Source organism: Eschrichtius robustus, chromosome 5, assembly GCF_028021215.1.
Source record: "Eschrichtius robustus isolate mEscRob2 chromosome 5, mEscRob2.pri, whole genome shotgun sequence".
NCBI classification, from domain to species: domain Eukaryota; kingdom Metazoa; phylum Chordata; class Mammalia; order Artiodactyla; family Eschrichtiidae; genus Eschrichtius; species Eschrichtius robustus.
The window spans coordinates 58,833,685-58,852,158 of record NC_090828.1 but is presented as its reverse complement, the minus strand read 5'-3'; the positions used below and the strand labels follow the sequence as shown (position 1 = coordinate 58,852,158).

Sequence of the window (18,474 nt, the reverse complement as noted above, 5' to 3'; positions counted from 1 at the left end):
AAGCCCAACCTCAACTTTTTAAAGGCTTGCTATGCGGAGGACCTGAAGCCTGGGTGGGGTTTAGCAGTTCTGCTCTTTAATCCCAACTTTTTGGGGTCTTTTTAAACTGTCCTGTCCCTTCTTATGCTCCATTATGAATCAAGTGTGTTAAAGTGTCCTTCAGAAATGTTTTCTTAATACTACCATAGATAATTAGGATTATTACTAATCTCATTGCAAGTATTAATTAGATAACAAGGTCTTTCAATAAATATTTATTGAATACTTATTATATGTGAGACAGAACTAGGGATGTAACACTGAATATACCCTTCCCTGTAACATGGTTCCTCCATTTAGGGAACTCGGAACAAAGGGGCTTCAGCTGCCCTGTATCACCCTGTTTATGCTTCCATTTCACTATAAACCGTGTTGGATGGTGATGAGTGTACACTTATTCAGCTGTGAGCACCCTTGCAGGACAAGCAGGGTCTGTCTTATTTGCGCGAGGACAAGGCATCAGGGACACTCAGTGTTCTCTGTAGGAGCAGAATTAAAACTCAGCTTCGTCTCCTCCCTTCCTTGGTCCTCCATCTCCATCACCATCTCACCAACTTCCAGCGATTGGAAGCGCAAGGAAAACCTCTTCAAGGACTACAAAGCCTGTGTTACTGGATCTCCTTCTGCAGAGATCTGCCAGAGCTACAACGAGAATTGGTTTCTACACGCCTGATACATTTCTGTTTAAATCAGTATTTTTCAAACTGCAAATTGCTGCCTATTATCTGGCTGTCAAATCAATTTAATGGGTTGCAACCAGCTGTTGCTTCTTTTCTTTTAAAAAAATAATAAAAATGTACTGCACATGGTAAGGATGGGAATTGTTTTATAAAGCTTTTGTTTCTATTATCAATCTATCTATCTATACTGGATCTCAAAGAAGAATACATTTCTTACTGTGAGTCATGGTCAAAAAAGGTTTTGAAACGCTAGTTTAGATAATGCTTCTTTATATGGAGTACTCACTGTTCACAGAGAGATTTCTTTTCAAATATTGCCCAGATGCCATCTGGCATCTGACATTGTGATCTGTCACATCTGACATTCAAGGAATAAGGCACTCTAAGCATGCTTCTTTTTGCTGTTTTTTTAAACTCTAAACCATGCGTAGTCTCTTAAATTCCCAGACCCCAGAATCTTCACAGTACAAGGTTCCTGCCTGTGGCCTCTGTACTAGGACCGAGTTTATTCGTGCAGCTCTCGTGCCTTGGGCCCTTCTGAGGTACCTCATGGGGGGAAAAAGGAAGAATTCCCTGGGCTGACTTACTGAACAGGGTCAGTTAAAGCACACGCTGCCCTCTAGTTCCTCCTGGCAAGCAGGCCACTGCTGGTTTCGTGAGAGTTCATCAGTTTACACTGGAGCTGGGACGGTAAGATCAGGAGAAGGTGGGCCCCACCTGCACCCACCAGGGCTGGCCCACAGCAGTCCCCTCCGTACCCCGTGACCACGCAGAGGGAGGGCCGGAAGCCACTTTCCCACTCCGCACGCCATCCAGGCTTAAGGAGGGGGAGGAGCAGCAATGAGGCAGCAGCCTGCACGTACCAGCGAGGCAGGACAGGGGACGGCTGCTGCTGGCACAGCACATGTCACCGAAACTGTCGTTCTAACCAAGCCAAGGCGCGGAGACCGCAGACCTGGGCAGCACAACCTTCTAAATTTGAATCCTAGCTCTGCCTCTGGTTTCTTCCTTAACTCTATAACAGAAGGGTTCCGGGTCACATCAGAAAAACACAAAGATCCTGTTACCCTCTGACCAAGAGCAGTGACCTGTGGATTTGAGGTTGGAAAGGCCCCTTGGGGCTCAGAGCAGCGCACCTCCCTGAAAACCTTCCCACATCGGACCGGGCTTGAGAATGGAGTGGGTTTTGTTTTACCTCCTGCTCTCTGAAGAGCTATTCTATTCTGTCCTTCCCTGGGCTTTGAAGTGATGGCCAGATAAGCTGCCAGCGGGGCCTGAAGGAGTAAAGCAGCCCTGCCCCTTGGGGAGGGGACCTTTAGGGACTGCTGGTCCAGGTCTCTGCAGGCACTGTGGAGAACACCCCTCGATTCCCCCCAAATGCTTTTGCTGAGGGTGGGATCACACTGACCAGGGCTGAAATCAGCCCTGACAATTTTACCTTACAGCCCACTTTGGGCTTATTTTGAGGCAGTACAGCCCAGAGGTGGGGAAAACAGCTCTGGATGCCCTTCCAGGCCTGGGTTTCTGTCTTTATGTGACTTCCTCTCCATTCTTGCCTGTGGGGATCCCTGGGTCATTGCTCTGCAGGTACGAAGGTGACCTGTAGTTGTCCCTGTCTGCAGAAAGGGCTGCCGAGCCCTGTGGTTCTGGCTGCAGAAAGGGGCAGGGCTGCCCAGAGTCCCCTGGGCAGGCCTCCGCAGGCTGCCTGAGCCTCTTCCAGGAAGGGCTCGATGTTCTCCATCCCAGCAGTAGAGCAAGAGCCCTGTAGCGGGCAGGCCTCTCGGGCCCCAAGGCCAATATGGCCAGAGCTTGGCTAAGGCCTGGCTGCCTGACAGCAGCAGGGTTCTGAGAAACATTTTTTCTTTATGGATAGGAAGTGACCATTTCCTCTTCTCCCTCACATCCCTCACTGAACTCTGCTATAAGCCGAGTCAGTTTGATTCCCTAACCTCCAAAAGAGACTTGAGCAGAGGGTACCAGGGACTTTCTAGAAGGCAGAGGCTCAGTACTGCAAACTCCCTGGGAGCAGCTGCCACTGGAACCCTGCCTTGCCTTTTCCTCACCTGGGCTTACTGCGACCTGTACCTGAAGGAGGTGTCCAGCTGCATCCCTCACATCTTTAAGTCAGTGTTAACCTTGGCCCTGCCCAGCAAAGAAATAGACCATTCTATGTTTCATCTGTAATTTAATAAGAAAATCACTTACAGAATATTTTATACAGTCTCAGGCAGGGGAAAGAGAACTGCACTGGAACTCAGCAGGCCTGTTACCAACTAGCCATTGGCCTTGGGAAAGTCACATGACTTCTCTGGGGTTCTCCTTCTACCAAGAGGTTAGGTAAAATGGTCTGCATCTTCACTTGGCTTCCCATGTCCAACATTCTGGGATTTTATGAAAGATTCTACATTTTATAGTTGAATATTATACTCTTTCCCCACAGGTTGAATGTCATTAGTTTATTCTTTTTTTTTTTTTTTTTTTTGGCTGTGTTGGGTCTTCGTTGCTGCACACGGTCTTTCTCTAGTTGTGGCGAGCGGGGGCTACTCTTCATTGTGGTGCGCGGGCTTCTCACTGCGGTGGCTTCTCTTGTGGAGCGTGGGCTCTAGGCACGCGGGCTTCAGTAGTTGCAGCACTTGGGCTCAGTAGTTGTGGTGCACGGGCTTAGTTGCTCCGTGGCATGTGGGATCTTCCCGGACCAGGGATTGAACCCGTGTCCCTTGCATTGGCAGGCAGATTCTTAACCACTGTGCCTCTAGGAAAGCCCCCATTCATTTATTCTTGAGAACATCATGTGTCACTAGTCAATGATACTAAGCAGCATTTGTGACACTCTAGGAAGATTTTCTTCCTCATTAGAGACTGCTGAAGTCTTAGGGGTCATTTAGAATGTATGGCTGTGATGGGTGTCAGGTGTTAAAGTGGGTGATTCGGAGTAAAGCTAATGTGGTACTCCAAACACCATGAAAAGAGCAGGCCCTTCTGCTGACAGGTCAGCTGTTGGTCTTTATTTTTTCTGGCTGTCCTTTTTGCAATGTGTTGGTGACACTAACCCAGAAGTATGCAGAGAAACAGGAAGTCCAGGTTACTTCCCCAGAACAATGGATCAATGGTCAACCATCTACATGAAGAAAGCTGGGGCCACCTAGGTCCTTTACAACTGAATGTCCCTTACTGAAGGGGCAGGTGGGCACTGTGGTTCAGAGCAGGCTCTGAAGCCACATGGACTGGACTGAATCTCACCTCTGCCAAGTTAGCCATGTGAACTTGGACAAGCTGACTATCCTCAAATTCCTCATCTGTAAAATGAAGATAATAGTGTCTGCCTCATAGGGTTGTTACATGGATTCAGTGAGTTAATTCAGAGCATTTAGAACATTACCTGGTACATACTAAGCAATATCTATGTTATTAGATGCTATTATTATTACTACTTGCCCAAACATCATTACTAGAAATCTGAAGAGGAATAATTCATTCCTGACTTCTGTGAGTAAGCGAGAGAAGGCAGGCACCCTCTTGCTTCTGTTTCCTAATGACTTCTTTGTAAGGGCGGCCACAGCTTAGTGCAGCTCACCACTTTTCCCTGCACTTCCAGGGCCCCCACAGCTTAGTGCAGCTCACCACTTTTCCCTGCACTTCCAGGGCCCCCACCCAGCAACCTCCTTAGGTCAGGAAGCTTCTCACCCTGCAGAGGACGCTTAGGATCCGAGTCCCTTCACTCCCACTGCTGAGGCGTCTCCCCGTAGCTCAGGACCACCAGATTCTTTCCCTGTTGTCACTGCTGACCTCTGTACTCTCTCCACCACCAGGAACTTCCTCCCTTTTCCTTCCTCCCTCTGTGTTGCTGGGGTCAGAGCTGAAGGGAACAAAGGGGAAGTTTCTACTAGGCCTCCATCCTTCCATGGGCATCTGGGTTGGAACTCAGAAAGCATCTTCTCCTAGTCACCACCTTATCCACAAATGGTGGTTGGGCTCCCTCGGGCACCAGTCCTAAGGTTCAGCTTCCCGGGTGGCCAAGTTTGTCTAACCTCTCTGTAAAGCAAAGAGTCCACAGGGGTACCATTTACCAGTGTGCTGGTCCAGGATCTTTCTATGCACAGCTGGAGACCCTGTAATGTTAGCACCAATCTCAAGAAGCAAGAGCAGTGTGCAGTTTCTTGGATGCCATCCAAGATGGTCTGCCTCTGAGCCAAAACAGCAATGTGTTGTTCCTCAGACCAGGATTAAGAAACACAAACAAGACACTCAACCAGCAATGGTCACAACCACCAATCAATGGTCACTGCAGAACTCCCAAGGCAAAGCCCCAAGTGGGTATTTTTCTCCACCCCCGGGAATCCCCACCATTGTACTGAACATCCTCCAAAGCACACACTTACAGTCACCTGCATATGGTGTTTGGTCTGAGACTGTACAAAGGGCACATTAGTGAGCAATGACCTCTGCTTTCTAAGACACTGCAAAGGCAGATGTGTACAAAACTCAGCAATCCATGTGCTTTCCCAGCAACATTTAGAATTGGTACTTCCTGGCTCTATCTGAAGTGTTCTTTAAAAGGGGTAAGCCAATGACATGTGTGTGCACGTGTGTGTGTGTGTGTGTGTGTGTGTACACATGCACCCGTGGGTGGTAGATGATGAGGACATATGGCTTCAGGGTTGGGACCATGTGTGCACTAATACAGAATAAAAGTGAGTATAATGGATGTGTGTAGGCACACACGAGCTAGTGTGATTTTCATTGGATGTAAATAAAACAAGATCTGCCAGGCATACCTGGACTCACCTGGCTCACATCTCACTCCCACAAATAACATTACAAGAAAATCTTGGGATAATAGCTAATGGTCTTTTTTCAAGAAGACAATAAGATTCAAGTATTAACGAAGAACCCTATGAGTTCCACGTAATACAGCCACAGTATTTTAGCTAAATGAGGAATGCGATAAACATCTATTTCTCTCCCTTATTTACCAAATACTTAGTCAAAAACAGGTAAAGTAACATTTCAGACTTATCAAATTTCTGACTGATAAGTTAAACTGTTAACAACTGCATTGTTTAGACAGTGCCTTATCTGGAGATGTCCTAGCCTAGCCTCAGTCTTCTTCCCTTTCTTACAAATTCCCCTACTCTATTTTTGGACAGTGTTTTATTGTTGTCAAGGTCATGTGACCACTAGGCAACAAAGCTGGGATTATAAAACAATGGTAAACTCCTAGTCTACTGCTCTTCTGCACTTTTCACTTTACTACTCTACCTTTAGCAGAGGATTCAGTGCAAAAGGAATTAAGTAAATAAGCTGGTTGGTATCAGGTCTTAACCTGAGAAGTGACTTGACTTTCAAGAGTCTATTTCTGAGGATTGATGGACATCCAAAACCAGGGGCAGAGTGAAAGTGAAGGTAGGGCAGAGGGAACATATGCCCTCAGGCAACAGCACATGAGGGGCCCAAGAAGCTGAGTGTTTGCAAATCCCAATGCCAAAACTATGGCCTGTGCCCAGTTCCCCCTGGGCACCACTTTCCCTCACTGCCACTCTCTGGCTAAAATCTAATACAGCTACCTACCAAGGCCAACCAGGTACCCAGAACCCAGTCCGGACTTAGGACTCTGGCTAGTTGAGGGCCAGTGGATTTCTGGCCTTGAGAATGACCTGTTTTTTTGAGTGGTGGAGAGTTCAGTCCTGCAGGACTGGGCCACCCATGGAGACTCAGGGTCTAGAGATTTTCCTGTTCTCATCAGACCTCCCATCTTACTGCACTGAAGTCTCCATTAAGACTGACTGTGAGAGGCATACGGACAAGGCTGCATTCTGTGAACTCACTCAGCTCCCGTGGACCTTAGGGTTCTGCACAAGAACACACATTCTGAGGAATTCCTCTGGTTCCATTATGCCAGGACTTCAGCCTCAGTCTCGCCTGGAACCTTGTGCTTCTCCCTGCTTTAGCCTGGCTCCCTCCAGGCAGACACGTCAGTTTGCCCGTCTAGTCTGTGGCCTTTTCCCAGCAGGAGGCCCTTGGCTTGTCCTGACAGTTTGGCAGGATGTACACACTGATCTTTCCGGGGACACTGATCTGGACCATTCAGCCTCATTCAGGAGATCCAGCTCTCAGAGGGTCCAACTCTGATGTGTTCTTTCTTAAGCAGGACATCCCTTTATGAAGCTTCCTAGCCTTTAAAACACTCACATTAAAAATAGAGCAACACTTTATTATGGCAGATATCAAGGACTCACAGGGCTTCTTAATTTTCAGTTCCAATGTCTGCTGCCCAGACACAATCTTTTTGCCATCTGTGTCAGGTTAGTTACAAAGCACTGTTATTATTCTGGGCTACACAATGTTGGCCCGACCTACCCAAATACAAGAAATTTTGCAGATTGATTTAGTTATTCTGTTCATATAAATGAATCCAGTTGTACAGCTGTTTCTGATTAACCAATGTACTGCTGGAGTTATATACAAATAATTTTATAGTGAACTCAGCAACTACAAGGACAGGAGCAGTGGAATCTAGTCTCACCTCCCAGAAAAACAAGCAGGAGCCACAAGGGCAGGGGCTTTCAACCACACTCCAGGTTTAAATTCCTATCTGCTATGATTCACTTTTTCCTCTTGATGTAATTCAGCATAACTTATAAATAATGCTCTCAAAGAATGTTTGTCTTCAGACTTTAAGATTCAAGAGGGAAACCCAGTTAGCTGTGCAAGCTTAAAACTCCTTTAAAATTTCCCATCTTTGCGTTTTATAAGTTTCCATTTTTCCTGGTGAGACATTTATATTTCCTGAGACAATTCTTACATAATATATTTCAGAAAGAGAAAATTGGAATCAAAAGGTCTGTATTTACTTTGTTATATGTAGATATCAAGTGTTTTGTTTCATTTCAATACAGAACAATTAAGCTCAGTGAGCTTAGGCTCAAGTTTCTCTTCTCCAGGTCTAGAAGACAAACCATATGCACATTAGAAAATTAAGGAAAAGACAGGGCATGAATAATTCAAATGAATGGAATTAAAAAAAAAAAAAGGTAAAGAGAGTAACAAGTGCTCCCTAAAGAAATCACTTGAAACAAAACAGGAAAAAGAGATTAGAAAGTTTATACTTCTAAAATGAATTACACTGGCAAGGATGTGGGGAAACAGATATTTTCAAATAGTTTTAGTAGGACTATGAATTACTACAACTTTTAGAAAGTAGTACCACTTTAGGGACTGTGACAGAAATCAAAGCTTCTGTATGTTAGTATGTTCTGAACACACGGATATTCGGAGAAGAACTGTAGTAGCACAAAACTTGAAATAATATGAATGGTTAAATTACAGAATATCAATCAGCTATAATATAAATGAGTTTTTAATTTGGAGAGAATGGCTATAATGTTTTGTTATATTAAAAAAAAAATTAAAAAAAAAATCTTGGGACTTCCCTGGTAGCGCAGTGGTTAAAAATCCGCCTGCCAACGTAGGGGACATGGGTTCAATCCCTGGTCCGGGAAGATCCCACATGGAGCAGAGCAATTAAGCCCGTGAGCCACAACTACTGAGCCTGCGCTCTACCGCCCGCGGGCCACAACCTCTGAGCCTGCATGCCACATCTACTGAAGTCCATGCGTCCTAGAGCCCATGTGCCGCAACTACTGAAGCCCACACACTCTAGGTCCCACGTGCCACAACTACTGAGCCCGCTTGCTTGCAACTACTGAAGCCCGCGTGCCTAGAGCCCATGCTCCGCAACAAGAGAAGCCACTGCAATGAGAAGCCCACGCACCGCAACGAAGAGTAGCCCCCGCTCACCACACTACAGAAAGCCCACGTGCAGCAATGAAGACCCAATGCAGCCAAAAGTAAATAAATAAAATAAATAAAAAATAAATCTTGTGGATATCAAAAAAGATATCTTCACCCCCATGTTTATGGTAGCATTATTTACAATAGCCAAGATAAGGAAACAACCTAAGTGTTCATCAATGGATGAATGGATACAGAAAATATCTCACACACACGAATATTATTCAGCCAAGAAAAAGAAGGAAATCCTTCCATTTCTGACAACATGGATGGATCTTAAAGGTATTATGCTAAGTGAAATAAGTCAGAAAAAGACAAAAACTGTATGATCTCATTTAAATGTAGAATCTAAAAAAGCCGAACTTGTAGAAACAGAGATTAGAATGGTGGTTACCAGGGCCGGGGTAGGGTGGGGGGAGGTAGGAGAATTGGGAAGATGTTGGTCAAAGGGTACAAACTTGCAGTTAGAAGATGAATAAGTTCTAGGGATCTAATGTACAGTATTGTGATTATAGTTAACAATACTGTTTTAAATACTTGAAAGTTGCTAAGAGACTAGATCTTAACTGTTTTCATCACTAAAAAGAAATGATAACTATGTGACATGTTGGAGGTTAGCCAACCTATGGTGGTAATATATTACAATATATGAGTGTATCAAATCAACTCTTGTATACCTTAAACTTATACAATGTTTTGTGTCAATTATGCCGCAATTAAAAATCATGTAGCCTAATGTGTATAAGGTTTCTATTTTTAATAGAAAAACTATATATGTGCTTATATATTTGTATATAGTTTTATAAGCAAAGAGAAAACAAGGGCACACCCCAAACTGGTAATATTGATTACCTCGAGTGGTTAGATTTGAGAGACATAGGAGAAAAATTAACTTTTTCTTTGTATACGTCTTTCTCTTTTGTTTTATTTATATCAAGCACAAAATACTTTTGTAATCTCAACAAGGTAAAAACTGTAATTTTTTTTTAAGTGATAAGAGTCACATTTTCAGCAAAGACTGAATTACAAAGACTGAGCACCTGGTTTGGTGGTTGACAAAAGGGACGTGTTTCATCACAGCAAAGTAGAGATGATGTATGCAAAAATTCTATACAGAAAGGAATGTTATGGTTAAAGTAATACCATAATACCCCATGCACGGTCCTTTAACCAACTGAGAATTGTTTTCTCTTTTTCTTCTGCCAGTTTCTCATCAAAGGGAGAAGATTAAGGGGGGGAAGGTTTACAATGTTTAATTAATAAGGTTCTAGCTCCAACATCTTTGTAAAGTATCACGTAAAGTAATCCCCAATTTTAACAATGATCTAATTTTTTATTTTGTCTCAAACAACATGTGAGGCTTTTTTTTTTAAACAGTGCTAAAACTCTAGGGAAAAGAATAATGTGGAATTTTACTCACAAAACCTGGGATTATTTAAACTGATGCTTTGGGTTAAATTTTAAACCATGCGCGGCAATCAAATTCTAGCTCTAATAGATAAGAATAGGCACTGCTAAAGTAAATTACTACTTTTTAAAGATTTTTAAAAAGACTTCAACTACTTTGCCTTTTTCTAGGCCCTCAAAAATTGAATTAGAAATTTCAGTACCATCTGAAAACTTGTCTTAGTGTCCCCCAGCCTGCCTTCTGGGGCCTGGGAAAGATAACTGGTTTCGTCTTGTTTTATTCTCTCTGCCCCCACCCTTTTGTCTCAATCCATCACCCTGGTCCTTCCTGAAAGTCCCTCCCGCAGCACATACATGTGCTCCTTACATTACATGAGCCTGCTCAAGAACACCCATTTCTTCCCCTTCTATCTCTGGCTGATCTGTCTCCAGTATTTAAATATCCATCCCCATAACACAAGTCTATTGTGGTGAAGACACTGATCCCACTGTTTACATTTTTTAAAAAAAATAGCTAGGGTACATGTTTTCTCAAGATCTTCTCCAAGGTCTAAAGGTTCTCTGCTTTCAAAATCTATCCTGCCTAGGGCAGAAAATAGTCTCAGAGTTTCCTGAAATATTATTTGATAACATGTTCAACACTTCAAAATTGCATCAAAGATGTGGCCAGATTTCTTTCTTGGTCCCTCCCAGGCCTAAATTCTTCAGTCAACAGACCTAATCTCCTGCATATGCCTATAGAAAAATGCTTGGGAAGTTTCAGAAACGGGCTGGGTGACACACAAGTGGTTGAAAAGCAAGAAATTCAACCAACTGCCCATTTGGTCTGTGTAAGCCAACTAAATGATTATATTGATGCTGTCACTGAATTGGTTGGTTGTCTGACTTGACTCAATGGACTAGTTGTCTGGGCATCATTAGCAAGAGCGAACAGATGAGAAGACAGTCATTAAACAGGAAAATATATCCACCCCGACAGCAGAATGCCATGCAACTATTAAGAACATAGTAGCAGTATATCCAAGAAATGCTAAAACTATCAGGCAAGCAAAATGCAAATAACCCAGTCTCAAACATGTGGGGTGGAGGAGGGAGAATAGGAGGAATGTAATCAAACTGTGTTTAGCTGTTACAATGAGGTAAGGTGTACACATTACATATTCAGTATTTAAAGTAACCAAGTATTGCCTATGAGAGAAAAAATATATTTAAATAATGTAAATGTGTATATATATATATATATATATAAACATATATAGATGTGTATTGCCTATGTAAGAAATATGGAACATATGTAAAATTAACTTTTATTTTAAATCGTAATTGACTCCCCTGGCCAAGGAAACTATTTGGCCCTCAATTTTCCATTTTATTCACCATTTCCTTCCTCCTGCAGACACCTCTTACCTAAGAGGACTATTTATCCTCCAAGTACAAAGGAGTCTGTGGCAGTCTGGGGAGAGGCTAGTGTCCTTCAATTTTGCTTAAACTCCTTTCTCAAGTTGCACATCACCTCTTAGCTCAAAGAAAAAGATGGAAAATCCGTGGGTGGGAGAGCCTGAACACTCACTAATGTGGAAGTGAATCACATACAGGTATTAGATCAGGAAATGTTACTTCTTAGGTTCTACAATAAATCCCATTCCTTTATTGTTAGGATCATTGTTATTTTTCAATTTGGAAGAAATAAAGATAAACAGCATTTAAAGATAATTATGTATGTGATGAAAAGTAATGTATTATACATATCAATCATGGTGAAGGATGAAATCACTCTTAGGATGAAACTTGTTTCCCAGCATCTTCAGAAGCCAACATCAAAATCTACTCTGCCTTTGTAAAAAATTCACTCACCTCAAACCTTACAACCAGAGTGGTGGAAATAAACTGCCATTCAACAAACATTAATTGAGAACCTACTATACAAGAACCTACTGTTTCTGAGAGAATGTAAAAAAAAAAAAAATTAAGTTATTTCCTTCAAAGAGTTTACAATCTAATGAGGGAGAAAAAAACACATGCAAGTGACTCCAATACGGAATAGAGTGGATTCCGAGCCACAGGTGAGGCCCAAACAGACAGCAATGAGAATTTACTAAGAAGAGGGAGGAGTCGGCTCCAGAAGAAGATGGCGTTTCGACTTTTCTTAAGAAGTATGTTTTTACAATGTGAACCATGTTCATCGAATCCACTGAACTAACAAAATTTGTAGGTGATTGTGTCTCCTGTTTATTTTAGCTGTATTCTTCTCTTATTGAGTATCAACAAAGTCTGCTATTTTTCTTCTCAACAAGTACTTGTGGCCAATACGAAGAATCTATAGGATTCAACATACAAGTGAGGAGAAGGGCAGTGTCAAGTGGAGAAATGGCAAAGCAGAGGCATACAGATGGGAATGGAAAAGAATCTTTGGCTGGAGTCCACAGCATGAAAAGTGGCGTATAATACAGCAGAAGGTGAAGTTAAGGGTTAAAAGTGCAGAGTTTGGAATCAGACTGCCCCAGGCTTGAATACTAGTTCTGTCACTAGCTGTGTGACCTTGGGCAAGTTACCGAACTTCTCTCAGTCTCAGGCTCCACATACATGTATAGAATCTACCTCACGGGGCTGTGTGACTATTAAATGATTCAATTAAATGACACATAGTAAGTGGTAATGTTAAAGAAAGGAAAGGAAAGAGGGAGGAAGAGAGGGAGGGAGGGAGGAAGGAAGGAAGGCAGGAAGGAAGGAAGGAAAGGAAGGAGAGATTTTGTAAAGCTTGGGCCAGATCACAGAGAGCTTTGAAAATCTGATTCACTTAAATTAATATAACTAAGCAATAAAAGGAAATTAAAAGGAAGATACTGAGTTACAATGGAAAGATGGCTTATTAGAAGAGAAACAATATATCCCTAGTATGCTAAAATGTTATAGTCAGCCCTCCACATCTGCAGAGTTTGGTATCCACAGGGGGTCCTGGGCCAATGCCCCTCGGATACCAAGGGATGACTACTTGTATAACATCACAGCAACATGGTTTTACAATATGAACCATGTTTCTGAAGCTTCTAAACTAATGAAAACTGTAGGTGATTGTTTTGCCTGTTTATTTTAGCTACGTTCTTCTTTTATTGAGTATTAGCAAAGTCAATTATTTTTGACTTCTCACCAAGTATGGACGCCTGACCTGAAGGCTGCAATGCTGAGCACGCTCCCCAGGCATCCGTCAACGCTTCTCGACTCCTGGCCGCCAGGGAACACGAGAGCAGTGCTGCTCCCATCCGGTGGGCGTGGGTGCGACACCTGCGACCAAAGCAGCTTGGCCGGGGACAGGCAGTCCCCCCGGTCACCCCCCACGGATGAGGGCCACCGTGTGACTACCACAACATGTTACCCCAGCACTTCCTGGTGCCAAAGGGACAGGAAAGTAGCACACCTTTCTTCCCCTGGCCCTTTATCTGCCCTGGTCGTCTCAACAGAGTAGCTTGACTGGCTAAGCAGATACCACAGGCTGGTAGCCCTCCCCTCACCCCCCATACTGACGTTCTCCTCTGTGACGTCCCTCCTCCTCAGCTGTTAAGAGAATGCATGAGGTGATCAGTGTGAAATGCTCAATAAACTACAGACAGCCGAGGGATTATTACGTGCTAATTTATATACAAAGCAGTTCCTATGTTTAGGCCCTTTTGTAATTTCCATATGGAAAGAAGAATACCTACAGAGTGTTTTGTGCAAATTAACACTGATAATAACAATGACCCACAGTCTCGGCCTTGGCGCCATCTTCCGAGAAACCTCCGCGCCATGAGAGCGAAGGTAAGCAGTCCCTGCCAGTGAGCTGAGGCTGTAAGAACTGGAGATTGTGGGAGGAGACGTGGCAAGGGAAGGCCGCCATCGTTCCGGATCACGGGGTTCTCAAGGGTGCTCAAGAGCTGTTGGGAGAGGAAGGATAGTTTGGGGAGAAGCAGAGGAGGTGGTGGTGGAGGAAGAAGCAAAGGCGCAGGCTGAAGAGCAAAAGAAGAAAGATGGGGCAGAGGTCCAAGTAAACTCGTACACCCATGGAAGCCACGGGAGCAGAAACAAGGGAAGCCAGAGGCCAGGCACGCTGGTACAAGTCGTCGGACTGCATGCCAACTGTCTAGAACTTGTCTCAATGGATCTGGAACATTTATGGCCATTCTGATCGCCTTGACCACCTCCGAGAGACCCATCTTGCTGGTATCAAAATGGTCCCTTTCAGTCCTTTGCCCTGGACTTGTGACATTCTGGACTAGTTCTGTTCTCAGCTGTGGCTGAATGTAACATGTGTACAATAAATCATCTCTTGCTGTCTTAGCTGAAGAAAAAAAAAATAATAATGGCCCACAAATATCTAGCAGCAGCACTGTCCTGGATAATCTGCCAAGTGATTCACATCCATGATTTCATCCGACCCTCAGAACAACCCCGTAGGTACAGGTGGTTACAGTACTCTGATTTTAAAGATAAAGAAACAGAAGTCGCAGAACATGTGGAAGACAGAGCTGGGAATGGAAGATCTGCCTGACCTCCTGGCTCACGGTTTTACCTTTAGGGACTCTGCAGGTGGTAGTACGTCAGTACCACCTGGGGGGGCTTTCAAAAATAGATTCCTGGGCCTCACCCCAGCCTTACAGAATCAAGCCTTTTTAAGTCACACCCATGACTAAGGACCAGCATACTTCAATACTGGTTAAAGCGTGTTAGGTAGATAGCATTACTCAACTAATTGAAGGTATTCTGGGGAATATGGTGAGCCTCAGAGTTTTTATTACTTCAAAGTATAAAAGGCACAGAGTTAATTATTTTAACCTGACCGTAATCCCTACAAGGTGAGAACAATTGATAAATGTTGGGCTGGGCAATGAGGCCCGTAAGGAAGTATTCATTTCTCCCAGGGAGGAGGAAACTGAACTGTTCCTCAGTTGGAGCAGGGAAGATGGAACACAATGGACATGTGCCTATGAATCTTCCCATGCCTGGCACATGGAAGACACTTAGTAAATACTTGTTAGATAGACAAATGAGGGAAGACTGACTCTCTCCAGCTGGAAGTAATTTCACTCTCCTCTAAATTCCCTGTATTTGATCTGTACCTTTTTTTCATCTTATTTACCACATTCTACCCTGCATTCCTACTGTTCAAAACCATGTCTCATCTCTACCAGAAGGTAAGCATTCAGGGACCAAACCCCATCTCCTTCTGAGCTAGGTCTCCCCTTCTACCCTGGCACAGGGCACAACAGTGACCCCTAAAAGGGACCCTCAATGCCAAATGAGCATGTTGCTTGATTTCAACTGTGAGCCGATTCACATACGTGGGTCCTGGCTATTCACAAGGCCTACCAAACTGTCCAGCACTGCAACATAATTGTGGATTGCTGGGTCACAGTGGCAGAGAAACCTCTGTATGAAAATCATTAGGAATTTGGTAGACCTCACGGGAGGGCAGGCTTCCGGAAGATGACGGCTCTGGGAGACACAATCCCAAATAACAGATGCTTAAAACTGAAGGGGTTACAGCAACAATAGCAAAAGGCTCTTTTCTTTAATTCTGTTCTCCTGATGTGCACTGTAAAAGCCATGTATGTTCCTAAAATTACAACCGTAGTGAGGAACACCCTGAAATATCTAAGACGGTGACACAGACCCAGTAACAAATACTTCCCACAAAAGCGGGCTCATCCCTGGCCAGAGCAACTAAGACAGTGCGTTTAAAAAGTAAAGGAATCCCACCCTCTCCTCACTGCCCCGTCCCACCACTTTAGCCCTTTATTGCTCTTGGGTCTGTGTGGCCCTCCAATGCCTTGTGCTGTGCTGCTTTTTGCTGTTTCACACGCCATTATCCCACCTGATCCTCACACGATGAGATGGAGGAAGAGCAAAGGTTATCAACCCCATTTCTTGGATGAGATAAGTGAGGCTCAAGGTACACAATATGCATGATATGCCTAAGGGGCCAGAAAGTGGTTGAACACACAGTAGACACTTAATTGCTGAAATGAACAAACAAATGAAAGAAGGCATGAATCTCTCCACCTGGAAGTAATCTCATTGTCTCTAAATGTACCAGAACCTGATTTTAACTGGCTTACAAATCTCTCTGTTCTACATCACACAAACCTAAGAGTTTATGTGCTGCCTAGGGAGCCAAAATTATGGCAGAGGTTGGGTAGGTCCCAAGGAAGAAGATGATATTAAAATGTTTTAATAACATCTGCAGAGTCTAGTCTGCAGAATTCCACTCAACAGGTAATGGGCTCCTACAGATGGCTGCAGATTTGGTCCCTGAGAAACTCAACCTTGTGGGGATGTCAGGCAGGTAAAGATACACAGCAAGAGTGAAGGCAGAGTTGTAAGCCCTGTAAAGAGGGATTAAGATGCAAATACTGATGGCCTATGCAGGATCTCTCACCTCCGGAAGTCAAAAGGTATTTTATACAAACGGAAAAGTAAAATCCTTCGGAGTTATTTTATCCGCTAGAGAAAAAGGCATTTTTTTTGAGGAGGAAAAAATATGCCAATGACTCAAAATGAAGCTGCAGTATTGTTTTGGAATTGCCTTGGGAAACTGGCAAAAGAAAACCCACCTAGGGCGGGACTCTGTCCAGGGGCTCCGCGGCTGCACCGCCTAAAGCCTGGGACTACCCACGGCCAGCGATTGGGGGTGGGGTCCAGTGACCATGCAGGGGACAAGAGTGACACGCAATTTTCAGAAAAAGGGACCAAGTCCATCCAGTCACTGCTGACAACCTGAGAGGCTTCCCAGAGAACTGAGATGAAGTCAGGAGCCCGTGGCCCAGGAAGGAATATGTATTCCTCCGGGATTGAGCAGGACCAGAGGACCTGGCCAGGCTGGGCCCCTCGCAGACGCACCCTTTGTTAATCTCAAAGAGTTCAAAGTCTAACCACGAGTTGAAGATTTGGGTCCCCCTGACTGGGTCAGCTGGTTTCTCTTACCCTTGCAACTTTAACTGTTCTTTTTTAAAAAGAAAATGTAGAGGGAATGAGACTGAAGTGAACCTGCCCGGAAAGTTCGGGAGAGGCCCCGGGAGAAAAGCGCTGACGGGGACTAGAAGTCCTCTAAGGTCACTGCACACATCGAACGCGCGCGTCTACACCGCCCACTGCGCGAGCAGCAGCCTGGGGCACCCGGCGGGAGGCGAGTTTGGGAAGCCGAGTTGCGGGATGGGTACGATTCCCCAGCGAAGAAAGCGAAGCGGCTCCAGAGCAGGAACTGGCCCCGGCGATGCCCGAAAGTCCCCATCCGCCGGCGCTGGGGATGGGGAGCAAGGGGGAAGACGCGCCCCAGCGCATCCCCGCGAAGCCCCTGCCGCGGGTACCCACAGCGCGAGCGGGGCCGAGCCCCCCGGGCGGCCCCAGGCTCGGCGGAGCCAAGCAGCGCGCCCAGCCCCAGAGGCGCCCGCGTCCGGAGCCCATCGGTCCGCGGCCCCTTCTTCCCCCGCCCGCCGGCCAGCCGGCAGGACGCGCGAGCCGCCGGGCCCGAGTCGAGCCCCCCAAGAGACCGCGCGCCCGCGCCCCCGCCCGCAGCGGACGCAGCCCCGACGTCCCCGCGGCCCCCGCCCGCGCCCACCCGGCGCCGAGCCGCGCCGCCCAGCCCCTCCCCGGGGTCCCCGGCGGCTGCGAGGGTCTCCACGGGCGTTGCCCTGAGTCCCCGGAACCCGGTCGCGCCCTCGGTGGCGGCGGCGGCGCGTCCCTTACCGCGCAGCGGCTCCGTGGGGCTCCAGGGCCTCGCGGCGCACCGGGCATTTTTTTCTGGGAAACTTCTCCCCAGTCCGTAGGGCTGAGCAGCCGGGCAGGAAAAGTGCTCAGCGCCGGGAGGCTGCGACCATCCGGGAACTTCGCTGGGATGTAAACCCTCCCCCTCGGCTCCCCGTCCCCACCCCCCTGCGGCCCTGCCACATGTGGACGCGCCGCGAGGCAGCCGTCGGCCCTTCGCCCTCCTGTCTGCGCGCCGCGCCCGCGCTGCCTGGTGCCGAGGTTCTGCGCCCCGCGGCCTCGGGACCCTGGAGGAGCGTGGCAGTAGTGGGGCGGTTAGGAGTCTGGGGCTCGTGTGTCGCTCCGTCTCCCTCCCCTGTGTTTGCAGAGGAGCGGGAACTGGAAGGGGTGTCCAGCCGAGGGCCCTTTCCCCCAAGGACTGCAAGCTCTCCAGCTTCCCGCTGCCGGGGTTACCCCCCAACCCCGAGGGAAGACCTTTTCTCATCGCCTTCTCCTCTGTTCTCAAAAGAAGGGGCCTGCTTTGAGACACCTTAAATAGAAATTCATCTTAAAAATGAATTTTAAAATGGAGTGGCGCCCACAGAGGCCCAGGGTCCATCCACATCTGTCTTCCTGAACACTGCGTGGGGACAGTAGTGCTACTCCTCTCGTGTAAAGATGCCCGCCCCTCCCCCTCCCCCTAGCACCAAGAATCGGCTGGGATTGAATGGTTTTGCTCCTAGTGGGGATGGATTTGTCATCAGCCACCCACATCCTCAAATACGGTGGCATCAACAGCAAACATTTGGAGAAAGCTGAGGCTCTACTCTGTTGCTGGAGC

At 46.0% G+C, this 18,474-nt stretch overlaps 1 protein-coding gene across 3 annotated transcripts in view; it reads right to left on the bottom strand.

Annotated features, from left to right (window-relative positions):
* Positions 1-17,786, bottom strand: part of WIPF1 (WAS/WASL interacting protein family member 1) — a 120,006-nt gene extending 102,220 nt beyond the window's left edge. For 2 of the 3 annotated variants that reach the window (XM_068544889.1, XM_068544890.1), the window contains exon 1: positions 17,637-17,786. The gene's annotated coding sequence lies outside the window, so the exon portion shown is untranslated. The remainder of the gene's footprint in view (positions 1-17,636) is intronic. The other variant, XM_068544888.1, reaches the window with a different exon arrangement.
* Positions 17,787-18,474: the final 688 nt, after the last annotated feature.